At 47.3% G+C, this 25088-nt stretch overlaps 1 protein-coding gene across 1 annotated transcript in view; it reads left to right on the forward strand.

The window, feature by feature from the left end:
* Window positions 1-25088, forward strand: part of SHROOM3 (shroom family member 3) — a 153210-nt gene that overhangs the window by 101639 nt on the left and 26483 nt on the right. The gene's annotated exons all lie outside the window — the stretch shown is intronic.

Raw genomic sequence — 25088 nt, forward strand, 5'->3', positions numbered from 1 at the left:
TCGGGCGGCGTGGGGGACGGAGAGCGGGGGGCCCGGGGTGCGGGGGGGGACGGACGCGCGATCTCCCGCTGCAAGGATAAGGGGAGCCGGGGGCGGGCAGGGCAGGGCGGGCTAACAAAGGGCGGCGGCCCCGGAGTCCGGCTGGCACCGGCGGAGCCGGCCCGGGGAGGGCGGTTGGGGGCGGCCGCCCCCTCCCGTTCCAGGTGCTGTCTTCTCCTTCGGGGTTTTTTGGAGCCTCGGGATGCAGGGAGGGAAGGGGTGTAGGATCAGACCCCGGCGTGCCGCCCTTCCCTCTGCCCACACGTGAAAGCTCGTTATTCGGAGGGGTTCTGCAGGTGTGATTTAAACCCCGTCTTTTTGCTCTGATTGCACGCACGCCTCTAGGATCACGGTGTTTGGAGGGTCCCTTTACAGTACTTTCTCTAGAGGAAATTGCTGGGCACCTGAACAGCAGGAGGTTTCTTGTTTGCGCGCGCCTCGTGGCTGCTGCATGTTTTAGTAAGTAGTGTAGTGTTCTTGGAGGTGGTTCTGCTGGCAGGCACCTTGCAATGAGATACTGGGACAGAAGCTGAGAAGTTTTATCACCTGGTTGGAATGACCCACAGACTCCTTAAAATGGCTAAGAACAGAATTATTTTCAAATGTAACATTATCAGCCAGCATCTTTCTTTGTAAATTTGGGAGGGCCGTGACCCACAGACCTCATTTACCCATTTGCCTTCACTCCAACTTTCTTCTCAGTTTCTTCTACCCAGGAAGTCCAGAGGTCTGTTTTTCTCATTCCCTGCTATAATGCGTTTTAAAGACTGACCTCTGCATGTTCTTCTGCCTATACCCAGCCTTAAATTTCCTATCCGTTCAGTGCTCCCTGTCCATTAGGTGACACCAGCAGCACACATTGAAGCATGTGCATTTTTCATCCCAAGCCGCAGTCATGTTTTGCCGTCTTTTAGCCAGCAAGCCAGAGTGGGGGTGTGTGTGTGAATCTCAGCAGCCCAGTGTATTTTCTCAGCAGTGGAGGCCTGACTCAGGTCCTGGTGGGTGCTTGTCGAGATTTTCCTTGACTCCAGCAGGAGCAATGTTAGGGAAAAATCAATGCCCTAAAACTCCTTTAACTAAGAGAGGTGAAGTCCAGGCCAGCCTGCAATTTGGACAGAGAGGGGTGCTCCTGCAGGCCCATAATATGGGGATTTAGAGGATTGAAAGCTTGTTGGCCCATATTGAATGGTGCTTGGCACCTGTGGTTCTTAAATCAAAGAGGGAAGTTCAGTTTGACTGAAATAAGGAATACTGTAATTTTTATGGGAAAGTTCAGGCTGACATTTAATAATCACAGAGGCTTTTCTTCCAGAGATCAGCAGGCCAGAAGTTTAGCTATAAAACTCTGCTAAGAAGCCAACAACTACGTACACAGTCAGCTCCAGCCTCCTTGGCATTGCTCTGCAGAGAGGGCTGCTACCGTGGCAGGTGGGAGTCTTGCCTCTGGGAGACAGGCAAGCTGTGATTCTGCAGCAGCCAAGAGCCTCGTCAAATGTCCCTGTGTTCAGTAGATGGCAAACAAGCAGACCCCGGATTTTTTGTGAGAAGAAAAGCAGTGTGATGTATAGCTCTTCTCCCTCTGCATAGTGGTCTAGCTCTTGGCAGCAATGAGAGAAAAGCTGTGCTCCTTGCAGCAGGATGCAGTCGGTGTCGGTGAATGGATGGACTCCAGAAGGGTGCTGCGGGAACAGCAGTGATGGGGAAAACATCCTTTCTGCATTTGTTTAGTTACTTTAATGGTAAGCCCTCTGGGTGAGCATTTGTTCTTCACTGTGGTGTTTGCAGAGCATCTGGCACAGTGGGGCCTGGTCCGTTCCTGGGCTTCCTCACCTCAGTGGCGGTATAAGTAAATAAATAAGCAGGATATGACATCAAACTGAGTATTTTATAATGCCACTCTTCCCTAGCCCTGAGTCATTCCCACCAGAATTGCTAGCTTGGCTAACATTTGTTTAGACAAAGAGTTATCATGATCGGCACTGGGTGTTTGGTAACCGTGGCTCAGTGTCTGGCCTTTGGACATCCAGGTGAAGACTGCAGTACCTCTGCTGCTGGAATGATGTTATGGGTGTAGGAGAAGGGGTGAAGGCTGAACCCTTGTTTGGAGGGCCTTGATGCAACAACGCCCACTCAATTTTAAACTTGGGTAGGCTGGCTTGACCCTTTCAGCAGAACTGATGTGATGAGTTCTTGGTGCTCACAGTGGCAAGGTGGCTGACTTTAATGGATGTGGGAATAGAGAATGGCTTATGGTCAGCAGGATCAGGCCCACAGTAGCCACACTACTCACAGCCTATCAGATGCTTGAGTTGCTGGGAAGGAAAACCTGTTATTGACATGGAAATGGAATGAAGCCGATTTTTGCTAGCTGCAGACCTAGCCGCAAATCTGAGACAGGTCAAACATTTGAAATTAAGTACTAATTGCTCTTTACAAATGCTTATTCATGAATGTCCCCAAGTGGAAGCTTATTTGTGCTCTGGATTCCTGTAAGAGTGCAGTTGGGAGTCTTGAGTCTTGCCACACAAAGACTACCTTTATATCACCGGGCATACAAGCAAGCTGCACAGTGGGGCTAAAGCGTATTGCCCTGAATGAACAATACGTAGAGCTCAGCTAAACTCCTGTAAACCAGGGCAGAGACAATGACAGTGTTTCCCTAATTCTTGTACCAGTTTTAGACAAGCCCTGACTCCATTCCAAAAGTAGGATTTCACAGCCTCCCGCTGTCTCAGCCGTCCTGTCTGACAGCCTCCGGGATGGCACCGTCCCTCATTTTGACAGTGGCAATCAAGCAGAGAGTGGGTCACCCTTCTCCTGTTACTGCGGCTGCCTCTCTCTTGTGGATGCAACAGGGATGTTCCCCAAGGGTCATCTGTCCTATAGAGACCGAGAAGGATGCAGACTGTCGATTTGCATGCTTGTCTTCGCAAGCATTTCCCTTTTCTTGGCAAGTGCTGTGTTGAAAATAGATGATTCACTCCAAAGAACCCAGAATTGCAAGAGGATATAAATATCTAAAACTTTGTGATACCTAAGTGGAAAGAAGAGACACATAAGAAAAGACTGTGTATGTTTGAAAATGATGATTTAGGGGGGTTGTTACCAAGTTTAACTTGAGTGAAAAGCTTGGCTAACCGTGATGTGATGCACGCTTGCCTGTATTCAGATGCGAGCCATTTCTCTAATCCTTTACATTCTAGTTGCACCAGTGCTTGAAGCAGTGGCACTGTTCTCTGGGTTTAAAGAAACATGAAGAATTTCAGTCATCAGTTGTTCTTGGTGGAAGAGGGTTGGGTGGGTTTTTTGATGTAGCAGTAACTGCTGTATTGGCTCAGTTCTAGTGGTAGGGAGAAGGATCAGAAGGGTAAAATTGTGCCTTTGAAAGAGGAATCTGATGAAAATGAAACCAGCCCACTTCACCCTGATTAGATTTCATCATGTTGTGACTTCAGAATGCCTTCAGCATCCTGGCAACAGGGCAAAGATTTGAGAAACGTCCAAAAGTTAAAAGGACACAGTTCCTATGGATTATCAGTGTATCTGTTCTTTAAAAAAAATCTCATCTTTACTATTCTTTCAGCAACCTAAAACGGCGTTGAAGAAAAGTATTCGGGCAGACAATAAAAATAGCCAGGCCAAGTGCTCTCCAGCAGTGACCTGATCCCGTCTCGTGTGTTACGGAGGGCACAGATTCCTTTGCAGTTACAAACAGGCTCCAGGCTGGAGACAGACTCCATTTCAGACTAATTTAAGTAAAGTACGTGATGATAACTGATGGCCAGTGCACAGTACAGTTATAGTGGGGACAGGGCCACAGGGCCCCCTGCGCAAGATGGCCGCATCCTAATCGTGCTATGGCAGCTTAAGTTTCCCTGGATAGATGGGAGCAAATATGTGCTGTAAGGCATGGCTCTAAAAACTAAGCTACCGCCGTGATGGAAAGATCAAGCCTGGAGTATATTTGTCTTAATATTGTGTTTTCCCATCTAGGTAGGGAGAAGGAAACTGTATTGTTATGCAGCTCACGAGTTCTTTTTAAGCGGATTTCCCAACAATTTGTCTGTTAAGGGTATGTATTGGTCCTGGCTGTTCCAGGCAGATTATTAGATCCCAGGTGCAGAGGATGAGGAATAGGGCAGCAAGCATTAAAGAGAAACAAGAAAATGCAGGGGTAAAAGAAGGCCAAGCAACAGCATATAAACAAAACCAAAATTTAGCCTGTGTCTCAAGCGAGGGGCAAATATAATCCACATATCTTCACTGAGCTACATCAATTGAAAGACCTGGCACCATCATTGTGTTTCACCCAGCGTGAACTTGTTTTTGTGATGAGGTGCAGAGGAAAGCTGGGTCTGTTTCTGGGCTCTGGCACAGGCACCTTCAGCAGGGTCATCTGGCAGAAGTTAAGCTGGGCTGGTTCCCTTCCTTGGTTTGCTGTGCAGCTGCACGAATGGTGCTGTTAGCACACTCGATGAGACGGTGTATACCACCACCAAGGGGCAGGAATGATCCACAGGGAGAAGGAGAAGCTGCAATATTTTAAGTGGCTCTTGCAGCCAAGGAGTTTGCCTTGTGAAATCATTGTTTTATTTGTTTGTCTTCCTGTGCAGACATCTTTTGCCTGGAAGCTCTCTTACACCATACTGATTTGAGTGCTTAATGAACTGCAGTCCAGACCTCAGGATGGTGCTGCTCTGTGTCAGGGAAGAGAGCAGTTAAGCCAGCAAAGCCTGTCCGGACCAGAGTGAGGTGTGTGTTGAGAGGTAGACTGAAAGGAAAAGATTTTATGGGGCCCGGTGGGTTTCTTGTGAAGGATGCCAAACCTTCAGACTGGAAACTGTGGGCTATCACTGTGTGAAGCAAAAAAGGAGCTTAGTTTCTAAGTGGCTAATGAGTTTACTACCTTGTTTCTGTCAAGGGTTTTGCAGAGGTGATGCTGATTAATGTCATGTCCTTTCCCCAAGGCTATCCCCTTCCTCTTCCATCTCACCAGGCTCAGTCTGACACCATTTATTAGGCTACTTGTCCCTGATTCGTGAGAAATAAATATTGACACTGATGGCTTCTTAATAGGATTTGGGTTTGCTGTTCACTCTGTGAAAGAGTTTGGCACTTGCGAATCAAATGATAATTTGTGTTTGGGACTGGCTCCACCAAGACTTAATTTTGGAGGTGGTTTTTTTTTTTTTCAGTGAGGATGGTCACAGCATGTCCTGTGTACGAGGAGAGACTGAGACTGGGGATATGTATTGCTCCCCTTTTTCCTATTGACACGCAGAGCAGAGATTTCCAGACTGTGACTACAGATCACCGCATGTCCCTAGCAAAGATGCAGCTTCTTTTAAGAGGGTGCTGGTGTTCACAGTGGTGAATAACAATTTTTCACGTGAGCTGTCTTTCATTAACTTGTAAATGGCTGCCTTCTGCTTAGCTGTGAAAGACCTCAAGTCAGACTGCCAGTTGGCACTGCAGTGCATGGTCATCTCCTCCATAGTGTCTTAATCTGCTTGGAGCTGCTCTAAGGAAAAGTAGTTCATACTGTTTCAAACAGAGTGGTTTTGGGTGGATTTTTAAGATGTGTCTTAAGTGACTTGTGAGGAAAGCCCCATTAAAGGCTGATAGGGATTTAGGCTAAGTGGGGTGTTCTGGGTTTCCCAAGAGCTGTGAAAGGTTCTTTATCTACAGAGGAGTAGTACCTTCATGTTCCCGGGAAACCAGCAGGATTTGAGATATTTCCCTGGAAATCAAAGCCATATGGTGATCTGTAGTGTAATGTCTCTTAACTGTTCCTGGAGGTGCTTTGCCCCATTGGTACCCAAGGGCAGCATCACCAGGGAAGACCCTGACGTCATCCAGGTGAGTGTGTGAGCATCCCCCGGCCTCTGCGGGTGCTAATCCAGCCCTGCAGCGCACGCAGTAGAACATCTGAACTCCCAACTTCAGATCTTGCTTTGAGCCCGAGAAATGATATGGGTATGGACTCAGGATCGTCGGACCAAAACACAGTAGACAAGGTGATGGGGAAGAGTTTTCCTGTTGGCAGGGTGCACAGAAGAGCTCCCACACATAGGGCTGTGTACAGGAAAGATGCTCGTAGTATCCTTTCAGCAGGAGGATGGCAGAGGTCTATTTATGCTCCTAAATGGCCTGAAATTTCTACATTCCCCAGTCTTGTGGTTGAAGGAAAAATGTTCATGACTCTTTACTCTTAGCAGTTGTTCACATATCAGTGATGATGTTACTATTCCTGTTTCTAATGCAGGCTGTATAAGATTTTGTAATGTAGAGAGAGAGAAGTTAACTATTTACTTAGCAGTGTCGTGCAAAGACAGGCGGCATCCCACCAGGGGCTGAGACCTGGCTGCTGGCAACTGCGAAGGTTTTTGTGGCTCCGGTGTTCGTTTCTCATCCATCTCCGCTTGGTGCTAACCATGAGACTCGAGCCCACTTGTCTTTTCCACCCTTACAATGCTTCCCCAGCCTGCTGAAACTGGAATAATTGCTTTATTGTTGCTTACAGTCCTCCCTATTCTTCACCTCCCTCCCGCTTCTTTTTTAAAACCGGCTGCTTTGTGCACGTCCCCCAAGCCTACCCCTCACCGCTGGCGGCAGGAATGTGCGGTGGGGCCGCCTTGCCCGCACCGCCGGCACCAGGCTCGGGGTGGCTGGCCCCCCACCGCCCCACACTCCAGCTGGCTTCGCCGGGCAGGGGTAGGTGGTGGGCCCTTGCCTTTGTTGGAGGAGCCGCAGGTGCTGGGGGCCTCCGTTGCTGCCGGGAGGGAGTGGAGTCGGGAAGGCCGGTTCCTCCTTTGAGGTGGTTTGTGTGAGCACAGTGGGGATGCACTGGGGCATAGCGCCAGGCGAGAGAGGCCAAGGGTTCCTCTCTCATCTGATGTGTCTTGTCATGGCTGCAGTCCTCATCCTTTTCCAAACTCTTGTCAGAAAGCTCTCATCTCTGCCGGACTGGCAGATGCTAAAAATAATTTGAGTGACAAACAGATATTTATTTATTTTTTAGCTTAGCAGCCAGCATTTCTGTATCTCGCCTTGGGCACTCTCATCAGAAGTCAAAGAATCACAAAATGCTCAGAGGGCAGAGCCTTAGCCTTGCGCGCACACTGTTGTAACTCGAATGGCTTCGCTTCCACGGGCTGTGCTGCCCGCATTGATTTATAGCTGCGTTTATAGCTGAAGTTACAAAAAAGCTGTGATAGCAGTGCTGCAGGGGAACAGTAACCACAGCAAACTCACTGAACTCTTTACAAATAAAAATGCAAGGAGGTGATCAGCCAGACTGCAACTCTGCTGTGTTAGCAGGCTTTTGTTTGCTCTGTGCTTATATCCCACCCTGTGGACTCTGTATGTACCTGAAAAGCTCAAGTCTTTCTGCTGTTGCCAGGCTATTTTCATGCCCTCCCTGGACCGGTATATTGGTTTTCCACTGGACTTGTCCAGTTAACATGGTGCAGTGGAGGTATGATGAACCAGCGGCAGCATTTCTTGTCTCAGGGGTAGACGGACAACTAGTAGGCATAGCTGCATCCTGTAGTAACCATCTTTTTCTCCTTGCTTTTCTATACTACAGTCCCTGAGAGCTACAGGTGTCTGAACTCTGTGCAAAATGATACTGCAGGTGCTGCAGAGATTGTGTTTTGCAAAGCAGCTGGCCAAATCCTTATCTCCTTACTCAATCTATACTCATTTCTCACCTGAGCGAATCTTCTGCTGAAGTCCTGAGGAAGTAAATGGATGCTGTGTTGAGCAAGGGATTCAGGAATTTGTCCGGGAAGAGGTGGGTGAGTGGGATGGAGAAGCAGCTCATAAGATGTAGCTCATATTCTGGGGATTAGGCATTGCTACACCTGTCAAGGTGATTTAGGCCTGTAAAATGCACTCCACCCCTCAAGTTACTGCAATTAAAATCTGGCATACCAGGAAGCACTGCAAAATAATCAGGTTAGAGAGCAGAGAGACAACTCAGCTGCAGACTTGAGTTGATTCTTGATGCTGAACGTCCACCATGCCTGTGACAAATGTGAATATGAGGCTTTCTTCTGCCCCCTCTGAATAGATGCTCAGGTTGTCACTCGCTCAGTACCAACCACTGAGACCAGTTTTTCAAAAATAGCTGAGTTACTGTTCCAGCACTTCAGTAACATCCATATTTTCAAAGGAGGGCTGCTAGGGTAAAAGTTCAGGATGTGTTCCTTAAAGTGCAATGCGTATGCAAGTCAGGAAGAGAGATCCAGCTGTGCTGGCAGAAGAGATTAATGTCCTCGCTTGCTGATCAATGCCAGAGATCTCATCCATCTGCCACTGGAATGGTTCGTGTAAGCACTCCCTTAATCTTTAGCTTTAAACCATTTAAATTGTTGGTCTGAACTGACCTAGTTTGTTTTGCCTTTAACATATTAGGCAGTGCTCACGCAAACCACTGCACCAGCAGATCGAGTCTGGCCCCAGCTGCTACATGCTGTTGGAAAAGGCTCCCGGTGAAGGCTAGTCTTGCCTTTCAGGTCTTGGGTCTGCACCCCATGGCCAGGTCCCAGGTGGGACACATCTTGCCTGACATTCAGACCCCTCCTTAGGACGGCCCTTTTGTATCTGGAAAATATCACTGTTCTGAAGGGTGAGTGTAAAAACAGTAATCTGGGAAAATATCTTCTGCTTATTGAATCTCTCTCTGTGAACATAACTATTTTTTCAGCATAGAGGGCTTGTAGTCTTTCCCCATGGAATCATTTTAATTCTTTAATCCTAAGGTGGAAACCAGTCCTTATTTTATATGAGTATGACTTTTGCTTCCTTCTTGTGGCTGCCTTTCTTCGCAGGAGCTGCAGTTATTTTTTGTCATTTACACTTGTCCTTTAGAGCTGGTTTGTGCTGCGTTTTGTGTTATGTAAGAAAAGTTAAATGTTGTAATTTATACAAAATTACTTTTGATCAGCATGGTTCAGTGTTGGGATACCCCAGAACCTGTAAGGATAACATTACTATTTTACGTGTGTGCGGTAGTCGTGGTCCTTAAAGGGACAGAGGTGTTAATGATCCTTCTGCTTGTGTGAGCTCTTCAGTACATCGTCTTCATTTCAGGCACCTCTGACTAACAGATCTGAGCACTTCTGCACCTCAGAGAGAGTTGATCACAGTCCTTTATGGCCAGGTCTGAAGGATTATTCCTAGTGGCCTCCTGGTCCTGAACAGCCCGTGAAGGGGGGTGATGCTCTGATTCCCCAAGAAAATCCCACAGCATCCGCAAAGGCCGGTGTGACTTGATGTCTCTGAAAAAAACTCAAAGGGATTTGCAGTAATGGTCAAGAGCAAGTCTATAGATAGTCCTGTTAGTCCTGGGGTAGAATAGAATGACAACGTCGTTCCTCTGTATTTTTACTTTTGTTTTAACTCAATAAGTAGCTAGACCTGTTTTCTAAGGGGGTTAAAACTCTCTGACTACAAGGTGCAGGAAAGCATTTCACTTACAAGTAGAGTCGGGGTGCAGGGCGGATTGCACTCTGCTCTTTTGTGGTGGTACCATTTGACAGACCAAGACAGTCGTAACCTCTCAAGTCTCACCTGCTGAGAAGGTGAGATCTCCCCTGAGCAGGCAGGGTGCTGCTGAAGTCAGTGCTAATTTACACCAGCTGAACATGAGAGTCCTTTACTTCCATTGAACTACATCCTGAATTTCTACTTTACAGAATTAAGCCACAATCCCAGAAAGGTTTGGGCCAGAGCTGCACAGAGCACACTTTACCCATGTGGGAACACCAGTAGGCTGAAAAGGCTCCTGAGCTTGATGGGTAGAGCAAAATCATGGCCAGCGACAAACCCACCTTGTGCACAGACAACCACAGCAGTAAAAGCCCAGCTATGCGCAGCGTTGGTGCTGCAGTGCTGGGCACTTGGAATTATTATAGGAATAATTATTTCTATAATAAAACAAATGACCTTTTATTATATATCAAGTGTGTACAACCCAGGAGTTGTGGACTCCAGTGCCTGAACAGGCAGGCTCTTTGGGTGGTACTGTGGCACAAACAGTAAGCTATAATTGAGTATAACCATAAAATTCTATTACCAAAAGCCAGGAATTGACTAGGGATAAAAGCTAATTTCTCAGCCCTACAGGTTCTCCCTTCCAGCTAGGGTCCAGGTCTTTTTGGCAGGACCACGCAGGGAACCATGCACTCCGACCACTGGCTCAGCAGCACAAGAAAGGACTCTGGTCTTCAGGGCTGTGTGCCCAGCTGCCTGCCTGCACGCTGAATTCACACGCGCTGTCTGAGGGCGAACCACTCATGCAAAGCAGGGGAAGGCCCACATTTCAAAAAGCGTTGATTTAGGGTGTTTTTAAAAGGGTGGCAGTCTCTGGGGTCGAGGTCTGGGTGCAGTGGAATGCCTATTGTCAAACCTAAAGACCGAAGTGAAATGCTACATATTGTGGACCCAAATGTAGCTGGCAGAAACCAAAAATGTGCATGTGAGTGCCTTTCTAAGTACCCAGTAATCCTCCAGGGCAAAACGAGGATTAGGTCTCTCTCACAGACAAAGAGGGAGTTCATTTTCTCAAAGATCCCTCAGCCAATACCAAATGAAGTGAGGAGCCCAAATGAATGCGAATACTCCTTTCAGATCTCTGCTTGCAAACAGGTATGGCGCCGAAGCAGCTTGTTTGTGCGTTTGTGTGGGTCTGTGCAAACACAGCGTGGCCAGATTGTGGGATTGAGGTCAGGTCAAATAAAACCCATCCATTTTCAGAGAAAATGGAAAGCCAGAAAAACATTGGACAAGTAGGACTAGACGGTATTGCACAGTCAAAATGCGGTCTCCTTTCTCCAGACTTTTTCTTGGTGGACCTGAAGGTCAGCACTCATTGAAGTTGTTTAAGTTGCAGTTGCGTAAGTGAAGAGCCCTCCTAGAAGGAAAGCTGCGAGTCTGAATTAATTCCAAGTGACTTCTTGGCCTCTGTGTTTCTTTGCCCTGAAATACTGCATGCTCAGCATGACCATGTATGAGCCATGAGATTGAAAGTGATGGGTGCTTGAATGTGAGATGTATCCATCTAAAGTTTGCCATCCCAAGACAGCTCCATAATTTCTTAGCCTTTTAATTTGCCTTCAAGCAATGGCCTGTGCGTTTAGAAAAGCACAAGCTGCCTTTGCACAGTTCCTGGAAAATTTCTTCTTTTCTCATTTGATGATTGGCTTATGGCACAAAGATCAGCTCTAGTAATCCTGCCTTAACAGATATCAGCATGGATGTGCCTGTGATGCGTACAGAAGAAAAAAGTATTAAATAGTCCTGTTTCTTAGAAGCAGCAGCCAGCATCGCTCTGAATGGATTTGGGTTGTGTGGGTTTTTTTCCCTGAGCTTTACTGACCCATCTGAATCCAAGGTGTGGATATTATTGTTTCTACCTGAGTCTTGGATCTTGCTGCAGAACTCTGGGAAGAAGACCTACTTTGGTCCCAAGATTCATGTGCTCCATGAGCCTTACTGAGATTTCAAAACCTGTCTTGCTCTGTGTTAGGATGAAAAAGTCCTTCCAGAGGTTTTCACAGGTGGAGCCTGTTGTATTTTGAGGTGTCCATGAAACGGCCTTGAATTCCTTATCTGCCTTATTAGACTGTGGACTTGAACCTGGCTCTTCCCCATCTCGGGTGAGTGTCCTAAGGGACAGGCTAGAGATTTTACCCAGGAACTGAGAGACTTATCCCAGCAAAAGTTTTAGTCCACACTGCATGCTCTCCAAGGAGAAGTTTCAGTTCTATTTACAAGAATTTTTCTGAGGAAAAAATGTTTTGTCCTTGTATGTTCAGCTGGTCCTGGCTCTTTGTCTGGCTTGGGGGTCCTGTGAGCACAGACTAATGAATCTGTGCGGATATTGCTGCTGCCAGCTAAGAGCCACATGTGCTCTGTCCAGGAGAGGACCTGGGCCTCTGTGCAGTGACACACAGAGCAGTTCCACTTCAGCTAAAGGAGATTCTGTGAGCATGACAGATATGTGGATTAGGGGCTATTTCTGGACCAGCCACAGGAGGTAACAAAATAAGAAATACGTAAGCAATCCAGTCTTTTCACTTCAGGCGGAGCAGGAGGATCTGCAAAGCAGCATGCCCACTGGCGAGTGCAAGGTTGGTGCCTGGGATGAGCATGGTCTCCCTCCCCTTCTGCAGCCCTGCCTGGGGGAGCCGTCTCCTTAACAGCATGGAGGAGGCAGGAAGGCTTGTTGTTTGCCAAGAGATGGGGGATTGTTGTGGAGGCGGCGTTTTCATTCACAGGGAGACGTAATTCCAGTTCATCAGCTGCTGAGAGCTTGCCCGTCGCCTGCGGGATGAGGATAGCCATAGGTGAAGCTGCCGAACTCTCCTTATGTCACTTGGCTGAGCTGGGGATCTCAGGATGCCCTGTGACATTGTGTAACATGGGGTGCTATGAGGATAAAACAGCAGCCTTAACGCCTTCGTCTCCCTCCTTGCAGAGTTGTCAGGGCCGAGTTCCGCTTTGTTGCTGCTTCTCCTTATTTTTGTGTCTGTGCTGTGCTGTTGGCTGTTTCTGTAGTGGAGCAGGGTTGCCTCTTACGTTCTGATTTAAGACCAAGCGAAAAAATATCAGGAAATGCCTACAAATTGCTGTAGAACTTGGAAGACGAGTTCCTTGCTTGAATCTCAATTTCAGAAGCGTCAGCGTGTGAGGAGTTATTTTTCTAGGAAAGCTTTTAATTCTGATAGTGGTTATAAACACTCCTGTCGATCCCGAATGATTTAAAAATCAGAATTTAAGCTCCATCTTCTCTTCTAGGAATAACACTGGGCTTAGAAGTAATGAGACATTAAAAATTGCTAAACCTATTAACATTTGATCCTCTGGGACTTAGGTCTTCTATTACCATGGCAGCAAACCTGGCATTAGTTTAAAATAAGTAATCGTGACTCCAAGAGGTGGAACCATTAGAAAAATACCCATTTTGAAAAATTAAAAAAAAAGACTTTAATAATTTTTAAGCATAGTTCCCGGGTGCTGTTTATGGATGATCTCAGCCATATCCTAGACTCATACCTGGAACTACAGACAGCTAAGCAGAAAAGCAGAGTATAGGATGGTAGTGCAGACAGAAGTGTAAGGCTGATGTGCTGGAAAAAAAGCGCTATGTGCAGACAAAACTTCAGAAGTTTGGTTTTGTACAGCTTCCCTGTGTACAATCTCTCTCCTCTTTGGGAATTGTAGCCAGGCAGCTGAGCTCACACCACAGCATTTCCTCAATGAGAGCAATGATTTATGCCACTTCCATTACTCAGGGAACTATTTCTATGAAACATGGAGTTTAATTCATTGAGAACAGTATCTCTGCAGACCCTGGCTGAAATTGGTCAGCTGGGAGATCTGCTGGGCAGAGGCGTGCATGCCCACTAATTGTTGTCTAGGCTTGATTTAGGAAACCAATCTGTACTGGAATGTGAAGATTATAAATAAGGATAAGGAAGACTGAAGAAAGTGAGAAAGAAGACCCAAAAGCCCAAAAGGTTAAGATTAATGGTATGAAACGTTTCAAGTATGCAGCTAACAGGAGGTCAGCGCAGGAGACAGATAAGGCAGCCAGAGTAGGTCAGAGTCGTCTACAGTCAGAAGCAAAGGATCTCCCTAAAACAGCGAATTAGTTCTGTGGGGATTGTGGAGGCTTGGCAAGGACATGAGACATCGGATGGCAGCAACAGGCAAACGAATCTTGCAGGGAGTTGATTAATATAAAATAAGGCCACCCACGCTTTCTTGAAGAGCTCTGAAGAGGGTGGTAAAAAATAGGGAAACGTTTTGCAGATGTTCGCTTCAGAAAAGGCAGCGCTGGCTGTGCAGAGGAGATACTGCCGCGTGGATCAAGAGGCGCTGCCTCTTCCTTTTGGTGGCTGGTGCCCTCTGCACAAGGCAGAGGCAACCAAGCTGTGGGGCAGTGAAACTTCTCAGGAGCAGGCTTTTCTTAAAAAAAGGCTTAAATCTGTAGTACTATATTCCTTCGCTGTTTGTCGAGCAAGCATCAAGAAAAAATCATAACTGGCCATATTTTTAGATGACAGCAAAGCTAAGCAGGGTGTCTTTGTACAGCTACTCATTAGCATGTACGGTATTAAATACCAAAGGCACCATGGAAGCAGCAAGTATAAATAACAATTCATAATTAAACACGAACTTTGCAGAAAAGGAAAGATTTCAGAGGCAGCTGCCAGCCTCAGGTGGGAGGTAAAGGAGTTTTAAATAGACTATGCGAGGTTTCCTGTCTCCCACTTGCGAGCTTTAGAAACAACATGATAACAAAAAGAACAACTGCAGGCCACTCCTTGCCAGGGATACTTTTTAGCTATGCAATTGTGAGGCACTTTGCGACATCCCGAAATAAAGTGCAGGCCCGAACTCAAAGAGCATCCCAGCGGGCTGGGTGCTGTTGCAGAGAGCCATCACGCTGTGCCGTCCTGGGGGCAGCTCGAGCTTTAGGAGAACGATCGCTCTAAGGAGGAGGCGTGAGTGGTGACAGTCAAGACGCAAGGTAGGCCCTCAACGTCTTTGCACTAGGGTGGCCGCTTCCACGTTACGATTGAAGAAGTATCTTTGCAGAGATTAGCACGCTCCTGATTGTTAGACTGAGATGCCTTAGAAAACGATTTAGAAATGCCTTTAGAAAATCTTCTGGGATAAGCAGTCAGGTCGCTTGACTGAGTGTGAGGCAGAAAGCTGCAAGGGGAGGAAAGGTGCTGGGTTTGTGGGTCCTGTTTGGGGGCTGTCTTCACCTCTGCAGCTGCAGCCCTGATGCTGGCCTCAGGTATTTTCCGTGGTCAGCCAGCTGTGCTCTCGCCAGTGGTACCCCTGCATGGGTATCGTCCTCACCGGCAAAGCACCCGGCGGTGGCCGCTGCTGAAGAGCTGCTGTGCTCCGTCCCTGGTGTGTGTGTGCTTCGCTGGTGGAAGGATCCTCATCTCTTGTGTTCCCCACTGGGCTTGATTAATGGTGTTATTTATAGACTGGCTGATTAGTTTTCAATGTCTTATTGAGCCCGCCATTCCACACAGAGCTCAGTAATTATAGTTTTTTAAGAGGCTCGGGAAAAACTCCATTGCATTTCCTTCTTACCCCCGAACAACAACCCCAGAGCCCATGCAGACACTAATTAACGTTTCTTTGTCTCTGTGAGGTAAACCCCAAAGTTATGCATGCTGGCAAGCACGGGTTTCTCACTGTGGGAGGGGGAACACCCAAGCTGCTTACCCTCCCACTGCTTGTAGCTGCCGATTGTGAGGGTCGGATCTGTGTGGATCCATGTGGGAACGCTTGGAAGTAACTTACTCAGAAAGCTCTGCTTGCAGCAGGTTTTAGAGTCTGTGTTGTCTCTTGCTTTCTTCACATGTTTCAAAAGCTGTTCTTAAAAAAAAAAAAGACGCTAAGTGCTGAAAGATCACCAGGCTGTGCTGACTGGGAAACTGTAGGCACTTACTCCTTTATATCAGTTTCTCAGGCTGCTGATTACTCTTTTTAATGTATTTGGCACAGGGGCAATTTCCAAGTCCTAAATATTGTTATTGGCTACTTTGGAGATAGCTGACCAGAGAGAAGACATGAGCAGCTTTACTCACTGCAGGCGGACAGCTATCGTGTAGCCTGGGAGAGCCAAAGTCTGCTATTTATGAAACAAGTAGGGAAGTTACGACTGAGCATTGCCGGAGGTGTGTTAGGAAAGTTCATTGCTGATCCAAGGCGTCTCCTATGAACATGGCAAAGATCTTCTACTGTGTCAGTATCTCCTTTCAAAGAGGTTGAAACAGCACTCTGAGGATTGTCTCAAAGAAATCGCCTTGACTTTGTACGTGTTTCAGTGTTGTGATGAGAGTTACAGCGCCGTGGCAGTTGGCGGCACTTTGGGACATCCAGATGCCTTTTCCAAAAGGGCTCAGCACCTGCATTGCCCCTCAAAATCAGCAGGAGCCACAGGCATCGGCACTTCTGCAAAGAAGGGTGCTAGGCCAGCCCCCAGTAGTGACCCCCGGTTCTGACTCATGCAAGGGTTACCCCGAATTTGAAGTATGGTCACAGCCAAGGGCCTCTTCTCCCCTTTAAACTAAGGTAATGTCAGGTAAACTGTATCTTCTCTTCATGGCTCCATTAGCAAACAGAGGAGGTGTAAGGGATGGTAGTTCCCTGTGTGGGCAATGAGGGCTGAGTAGGGGGGTCAGGATTTGCTCCGGAGTTAAGACAAGTGCCTCTGCTGAGATCCTTTCCCCTCTAATGGGATCCTGCCACAACGCTGTCAGCGAGACACCTCATTAGGCTTCAGCATGATATGCAGCAGCCTCGCCACGAATTTGAGCTGTGCTTAAATGCTCCCAGGGGCTTTGTGGGGCTCCTTATCACAGAAATCTCTCAGGGGCAGAGTTGTGGGGGCAGAAGTGCAGTTCTTTGTGGCTGGGACCATCTCGCCAGTGTTTCCATCCAAAGCCTTAAACAGAGGACTTTGTCCTCTAAACGCTACAGCTGGAAATACATTTTGCTTATGAAACTGTATACCTATTTGTATATATAAATTGTTTATGTACAATCTTTTAAATCCTTATCTGTAGCAGGCCTTCTGGGCTTTCTCTATCTTGCAGTGAAATCTCCTCTAAAAATTAGTAATTTTTCCTGGTAAACTTGGTAAACAAAGAGAATTGGAGCAGTTAACGGTACTGGCACTTCACAGGGCTGCAGTAAAGGAGGTTGTGCTCCTGGTATATAGCAAGGCTGGTGCAGGAGCAGGGAGGGGCATCTTTCTAGTTTGATGAGAGACTCGACATGGTCTCGGAGGAGAGGGGTGGCAGAGACAAAGCAGAACGAGGTTTGGCACATGGAAAGAAAAGGCAGCTAAGGCAGGATTTGGGGTGAAATTTGGATGAAGATAAGCAGGGCGAGCAAAAAGGCCGTTCCAGACCAGTCGCTTTCCCTAATCTAGGTGAAAGTGCTGCTGCGCTTCCCTGGTATATCTCATCCGCAATGTGAGGCTTAACATTCCTGCCTGGCACGTGGGGGCTTGGGGAGGGAGCGTGGGGGAGGACCGAGCCGGACACAAAGACGGCTGGCCTCTCACCGGAATGGCATCCAAGCCATCTCAGCTATCCAAAGCCCCAGATGCCGGCATGTGCGCTCAGCCTGCAGCCCGCTAAGCACACAACAAGAGGCAATTACAGCGCACCTCGGGCCGCGGCCTGCTGCGGGCCGAGGGAGGCACGGAGGGGGTCCTTTCAGACGCGCTTTTATTCAGCGTGGGGGTTCCTTGAGCAAGCAGAAATTTCAAATCTCTCCTGCATTTCAGTGCTAAAAATGGGAGCAAGTGGGAATACTGGATTGTTTCACGCTCTCCTGTGCCTCAGGGAAGGAAGGAGCTGAAGTGATGGTTATACGGAGTTTGTGTGACTTCTGCATGCGTGTGATGAAGCAGGGTAAATATTTGTTTGCTAACTTTGTGGAAATATCAGTAGAGGGGGGGATAGGCTTCTCTTTTGTGCTCTCACTGTGTGGACCTTTGTCTTAGCTTTTCTCTTGTGTGTTCGGAGCATTCCCTGAGCTCTCGTGAGGTGGTTACGTGTGGAAAGGGCATATCCCACAGTGGAACCCCTGAACTCCACACTTAGGGATTTAGAGTCCCAAAATGCAGATGTAGGATAATGAGTTTTGTGCCATGGATGCTGCAGCTGATCTCACTCCCGTGTGCCAAGAAGCAGTGCTGCGGTATTGTGCAGCTCCTCCAAAACAGTTGTGAGGGCCACTTGCAGGGGCTGAGCACTGCCTAGGTATAAAGGAGAGCAAAATCTCACTCTTATAGGCTGTCTGGGCAACGACATAGAGAAGAAAAGGGATACACGTGGCTTTCTGTGACATTTTCTCTGCACTTCAAAAAAAATAGACTGATGCCCCTGCCTTGCCCCCTGGGTCTGTGTATCGCCTTCTTTCGTAAAATCCTTATTAAATTGGGATTCAAGGGCTGATTTTTTTGTGTGTCAATGTTTACATGGCCTTGGTTTCTTTTGACAGGGACACACATGCAGTAAAGGGATGTACCAACCTGTCTCCCAACCCACTCAGTCTGAACTGCGTGACCACTGACTTTCAGCCCAGCAAAACCACATGGTCAGGAGGAGTTAAGTTACGGCTGAAGACCAGGTTAGAATGCGTGTATCAGTGTCCCTATCTGCTGTGTGTGTCTTGTGGCCGCTGTTCCTCAAGAGTGGCTGGCAAACTCCACTTCCCTCTTGTGGGAGTGAGGGCAGCAGTAATGCTGGAGTGGAGCAGCGTGCATCCCCAGCGTCTGCGGCGTTAGGCAGTGGAAGAGGTCCAGGACAGTTCCTTAACCTCACGCCCACCTTTTCCCAAGGCTTCCTTGCCCTCAGCACAGTGCCAGGGAAATGAATTCACCATTTTGGGCCTTGAGTCAAGCATCAGCATTGCTGGATGTCAGTAACACTTACATAGGGCTGCATATAAAATAGTTACTGCTTTGGCTGCCAATATGCCTGGGGGTGACTCACTGAGAAGGAGTCTGGGAAGAGGTGTCCTTTCTCCTCAAAAACTTTTGTCAGCGGTGGTAAAGATCATCAGAGATGCTGGATCAAAATATCTCCACAGAAGTGATGTAAGCCTGCTGTGGCTCCCCAGCTTTAGGTGCCTGGCTTTCCAAAATGACCTGGCTTCTTCGGAGTCTGTGAGTTTCAGTGGTAGTTTGGCAATCATGACAACACTGCTGAGTGCCTATCTGCATTTTTAAATGATTAAATGTCTTCAGAAGTCAGTTTCCTGAATTGCTTTGGATGGGCCAGTGTTGTGGCAGAGCCTGATCTCCTTCCTTTGTGCATGCAGTTTAGGACTAAATCCTACAGCATTTACTCAGGCAGAGCTTTTGCTGGCATCAAAAGAGCGTCTTACATCAGTCGGATGGTAATCTGGATGACCTCATAGATTTTTGTGTCTCAGTCTTCTGAGATTTGCACCATGAAGTCAAAGCAGTGACTTTTATTGGCAACATTGCATTCAGGCCAGACCTTGACTTGAAGTCAAGAAGCTACACTGATTTCCTATAGCTGGAGGAAATGTGGCCCAGCGCCTATTAGTGAGTGGCTGAGAAGGTAATGTGACATGTGAAGTCACGTTCTGATCTTATCAGCAAGGATGCACTTCTGGAGCAAACTCACTGACCTTAGTGGAGTTGCTCCAGCTTTTAGCCACTGCAAACAGTTACAGATGCTGACCCTGCACAGCCTGGGTGGCTGCAAAAGGAGGAGAAAGAGCTCCGCTCTTCCGCCAGTGTTCATGTGCATAACCTCACTAAATTTCTATTGCTTTCCTCCAGGTGAGGATTTGTACCATAAATTATATCTGTTTTGGACAGAGCAGATTTTAGAGGCTGAAATCTCTCCTCAAGCTGGTTTTATCAGGGAGAGATTTATCTCCGACTGGGGTGTGGGACTCTGCAGTTCCTGAGGTATGTGACCCACAGCAAATTTGGGAAAGGAGCTCCCATACATCCACCACCTTCCTATAGCAATGAGTTATTCAGCATATGCCCTCTGTAAATCCCGCTTGCCTGTTGATCTAGTAGCAGATCTTCACAGAAGCTCCAAACTTCAGCGTTTCACTTGTTTTAATTTGTCTTTGGAGGCAGAGCCAGTGTTTTGCTTTACTTTTCCGGCAGTGTCGGAGGCTGTGTCTGCATATCTCAGTTTAACTCGGGCTGAAGCTTTGATTACAAACAGGAAGTTGCTTTAATGTATAAGAATTTGAGTGTGGGAGGGTGTTTCAGACTCGGCGGCCTTCACTTTGGCCATAGCACTGGCTGCAATTCCCCTGCTTGTTTACTTTCCGCAGACTCACCATGGGCAATGAAGGCGACGGGCTGTCAGCAGTCCCGATTGGTTTCTGAAATTTGGGGTGATGAATGAATGTCCTTAGTCAAAGGGGAAATCCAGAGCTCAGGACCAGTTTCTCAGGTGTTGCAGTTGAGCATCTGTGGAAAGGAGCAGCACAGCACCAGTCTGCAGTTCACCTTCCTGAGTGTACACTCAAGGATTGCTCAGTGAAGCTTGCCTCATTTCCTCCACTGCGCAAAATAAACAAGGCCAGAGTGGTATTGCCAGCCAGTGCAGCCATGTTACTACAGCTCTACCGGTCAGTAAAGGGCAATCTGAGATGAGAAGGAGGGAGGAATTAGCTCTAGAAATCCAGATGCCTGGGTGCCTTTCACCAAAAAAATGTTTATTACCAAAGTGATTAAAAGTTTTCCTGAGGGAGAGGACAGGTTCGTTAGCCATTCTGTGGCTTGAATTGTGTTAGATCGCTGCAGATTTGCTATTGCACTCACCCCACTGGTCTAAATCCCAGTGATATACTCCAGGATGGCCACCTGTCCCACCCACTCCCTGCAGGAACAGTGGGAAAGTGAATTCCCAGCTAGGAGTAAATCATGAGTTCACCTGACTAGCTAAAAGTTTAAACTCCCCTTGGTACCCTTTGCCTTTTTTTCCCTTGCAAGGCCAGCAAGGGAAGTCCCAGCAAGCAGTCTGTTTGTGAACAGATCCCCCCCCCGCCCCGAAGTGCATGTATATGCATACATACATACATTAAGCACACCGCACCTAAAGGACCACCTTCTTCTCTGTCGTTTGTCATTTTTACATTAGCATTTTGGTGTTGAGTTTATTGGCGTTGCCTGGATCAGAGGAGAACCCAACTACTGTCTGAAACACTTGCCCTGAAAATCCCCTTGGTTACCTGCCGTGACTCATTGTCAGTGTTACGTTTGGGTAATCGGGCTCACAGGGCAGCATTTCTGCTGCCAACCACTGAGTTCCTCCTAAGCACTGAACGAGACTAGGAAAACACATTCCTTCCATTGTTTCTGAGTCTCTCCTGTTGCAAGTTGCTGTGTGTTTGATATCAGGGTGTGAAAGAATCTAAGCTATGCTTGTTTTTCTGTCTTTTTAACTAATTTACTGACTGAAGAAGAATGAGGAAAAATTATTTGTATTAAACCCGTTGGGCCAATTCATCAATACAGATAAATCAATGGAGCTCTCTGACTTCTGCAAAGCCTCAGGCAGGGGAAGCCACTGTAGGGTCTGGCTGCTGAGATTTTCTGCCCATGCTCCGAGAGGTGATGTGAATGCCTGGAGAAGACAGGAAATAATAGGGCCCTTCTCAAAGACTGTAAGTCAGTCAGCTGTCTCTTTTCCATGTCTGTTCTTTCCTCTTCTTTTTTCAGAGAAGGAAACAGAGTAAAATTGTAGCAAGAAGAAAGTTGCAGAGGGTCCAGTGCTCACCAGCTCCTCATTCTAGCTGACACATGCTCTAAGTACCAGGCAGAAGGCTGTCTTAGTTTCCACATGTCTAAGCCGCAGTCCTGTGTGAACGGTGCAGATGGACTATCCTGGCAGCAAGTACTTTCTCAAAATAGAGATCTGAAATACTCTTTACTTTGCAATTTAAATCATACTTATCATGTTGCTGCATAACGCTTTCCTTAAAAAAGAAAGATGTCAGGAGATCCCAGTAGGACAAGTCCTTGAATCCAGTAATCAACAAGAATGAAGCTTGTATACATCACCTCTCACACTAATAACCAAAGCCCCACTATTCCTATTCAAGCCTGTTGTCTGGTTAGTGTCAGGGAGTGTCAGTGGGACCTTTTCTTTGTGTAGGGCAAAATCATCAATCTAAATATTGCCTGTCAGACATATGCTTGGGCAAAGGGAAAATGAAGCGGCAGCACACGGCCTAGTTCCTAGCACTGCACTCTGCGGTAGGCCTGTTGGGTGATTTTATGTAAGTCACTTCACCTCTCGAGGCCTTTGTTTCCTTTTCTGGAAAATGGATAAATGCCCCTTTCTTGGATAAGACAGCCTGGGGGTTACCAAAGAAATGTGATAACACAGAGGTGTGACATGCAAGACCAATAATCATTAATTACAATGTTTGACTGTTCCTAAGTTCAGCTAAGGAGCGACTGTTGGTCACAGCTGCCATCACCTCTGAGTGATCCCAGCACTTCCTTCTGCAGCCAGGGGCAGAGAGCGTTTCTTTCAAGAAAAGCCATCTTGGGTCTCCTGCAAACTGTGGGAAATTTTGCCGTAGCATTTGACGCTTTCATGTATCCTTAACCATCCACACCTTGTCCCTTACCAGAGGCAGTATGATGAACATTGTGCCCTTGGTAATTCCCGTCCAAAAAATAATCTTTTTGCACCATTTTTCTCTGCCTGCTTTTGGTGTCAGGGAGAGAAGAGGAGGAAGAGAGACAGGCTGTTTCCTGCATGTGGAGTTGAGAAGAACGGTAGAAAAAATCCCTGTGTACATCCACATACGTGGTTGTCATCTCTGCTCTCACAAAGGGCTTTTCTTTCCGGTCTTATGGTGGGGAGTTTTTCTCGAAGACTTGGCGACGGTAGTGGTAGGAAATCTGAGCAGAAGCCTCTGATTCTCTGCTTCCTCGCTGCAGAGAGACTTCAGGGAGATCAGTACCTGTCTCCCAGTTCTGACGAGGCACTCAGGGCCTGGTCTGGTGCAACCCAGACATGCCAAGTGATGCTCGTCAAAGGGAAAAAACAAATAACATCTGACATGTCAGCTGGAAACAACACGCAGGCACATCTGCCTACACCACTGGGAAAGGGGACGGAGAGAGAAATGAGGCTGGAGTGGTCTGGAGTAGGGCTCTGAACTTGGCTGGGGTATTTTTCTCAAGGTTTTTTCTTTTTTTTACTTAAGACTGAGAATACTAAAAACTGTGAGGTACTCTGAAGGGATTGTCTGGGTGGGGAGTTGTCCGCTAGAAGTTGCAGAGATTAACATATTGTGGAAAAGAAGGTTCTGTCCTGGTATGAGAATATTCACACATTTCACCTAAGTGTTCTGAAGCGAGGGGTTTTTCAGTGTGTTTTTTACTTACAGAAAGTTTTAATCTGAGCATAAAGAGGGGTGGGGGGTGCAACTCTCCCTTTCCTTTATAGGTGAGGAGACGCTCTTGCCCAAGATCTGTGACATGAAATATTTCATATACTTCAAGTCTTTCTAATGAGTCATCCTTCTTTTTATTCAAAATTGTGAAGGGACAGAGCTCACTCTAGATCTCTCCTGCCCCAGGATTTACCAGAAGGGCTCTGTGAGCCTAAAAAGACAGATTCAGTGAAAGACACATCAAGCTGACGCCATTATGGTCCGACTTCTTTCTAATTGGCCTCGTCTGTTATGCTTATTTTTAGAACCATGACTGAACCTTAATTAAGAGTGACGTTGCTTTGAGTAGATTGTGGCCTCGCTCTGTCGAAATCCTAATAGGCTTCTGAGTGCTTTAGTTTTTCCTTCATCTCCTGCTTAATAGCTAGGCATAGGGACTGCAGCAGCGCATTAGGATGTCTGTAGAACATATCCTTGTTATGCTAGCACTCCTTTTAGATGTGGCCATCTTGGAGACAGGTCTGCACCGGTGAAAATTCAGATCGTTGTTTATGCTTTCTGTTGATGCAGTTACATAGTCGCCCTGGGAGGGTACACATGAATTCCTATGATCAAGATCTCTCCGTATAGAAAGAGCCTACTGCAATGTGCAGTGGGGTATGGCTCAGGACATGCTTCCTCTGCCACATACTTTTTGTTAGTTTAGAAGTATCACTAGCTTGAAATCTTAATTACTGTGAGGATGACATGGTAAGGATGGGTAGCTGCCTTCTCGGCTTTCTCTCTTGTGACTCAGTGCCTGGGATCAGATCCGAGAGGCACAAGCTTTGCACTTGCGTCCAAATCTTTCTTCTTTTCTATAGGAGGAGGGTCTCTGCTGCAGGGACCCCGTCCCTTCCCACCTCCCCAGATGAGTGGGCCAGGCCATGGCTATCCCTTCCAGCTCCGGCAACCTCCCACACAGCCACCTGGGCCACACAACTGCTGGGGGAAAGCACATCCACAGGGACTGCGGTTGTCTGTGATGGCACAGAGTGACCCTCTTGGCCTTAGGTCTCTTCTCTATGTCTACCCATCTTTCCTGGGCATGTTAACACCAGCAGCTAGTCAAAACCATCCCTGCAGGTCATGGAGAATGTGTCCCAGTGACTACTGCTCCTGCCCAGATCCGCAGGTGGATTCTGCTCCTTGGGGAGAGATGCTTTTCTTGAAAGGTTTTACCGCCTTTGTCTTCAGCATTCCCCATCTCTGCTGAGGAGGGTTTTGAAGCTTGCTGGGACAGAGGAAAAATGAGCACAAGGTCAGTGGTAGAAGAAGAATTGTTCGCAAGTGGTCTCTATTCAGCCATCTTGGATGATGTGTTTGACAGATGTGAGACTGATGGAAACAACTCCCCGCAAGCTCTGTGGGTGTGTTGCAGTAGAAATAGGTCAGTTTATTGGGGCATTGATGACTCTGAGTTGCTAATTGATTGGCCACAACATCCCCTCCCTGCCTTTCACTCACTAGCTTTCTAAAAGGCTGAGTTACATCCTGTTATTGTCTGCAAGGATAAAATTCAGTCTGTGTTTCCTAAGAGAAGGTGCTTTCCTTGTGAAATCCTTCTCTTCCAGCTTCAGCAGCTTCCTTCGATACTCTCACACTATGTCTAATCTGCACAGCAAGTACATCCCATAACGTGCCCCAGGATCCTGCTCCATGAAAGACCAGGATATGGCATGTGAGGGGGGGACCTTTGTCCTTCCTGCTTCTCGCCCCAACGTAGAAACCGGTCCCATAAATTGGGCGTAATGACAGTCATCCACCTGCAGTTTTTGTTGTCGCGGCAGCAGCAGACGGTATCGCTGTATTGCTGTGCAGTTTGGCCTCAGCCAAAGTGTGCCGCTGGCTGCTGGCAACCTGGATGCTGCTGTCAGAAACCTGGAGCAGGCGAGTCTGCAGGGGTTATTTGAACATCTCTTCTCTTCTCTTCTCTTCTCTTCTCTTCTCTTCTCTTCTCTTCTCTTCTCTTCTCTTCTCTTCTCTTCTCTTCTCTTCTCTTCTCTTTTCTTCTCTTCTCTTCTCTTCTCTTCTCTTTTCCTCCCCAA

Source organism: Haliaeetus leucocephalus, unplaced genomic scaffold (genome assembly GCF_000737465.1).
Source record: "Haliaeetus leucocephalus isolate CR32 unplaced genomic scaffold, Haliaeetus_leucocephalus-4.0 Scaffold484, whole genome shotgun sequence".
Classification (NCBI taxonomy): domain Eukaryota; kingdom Metazoa; phylum Chordata; class Aves; order Accipitriformes; family Accipitridae; genus Haliaeetus; species Haliaeetus leucocephalus.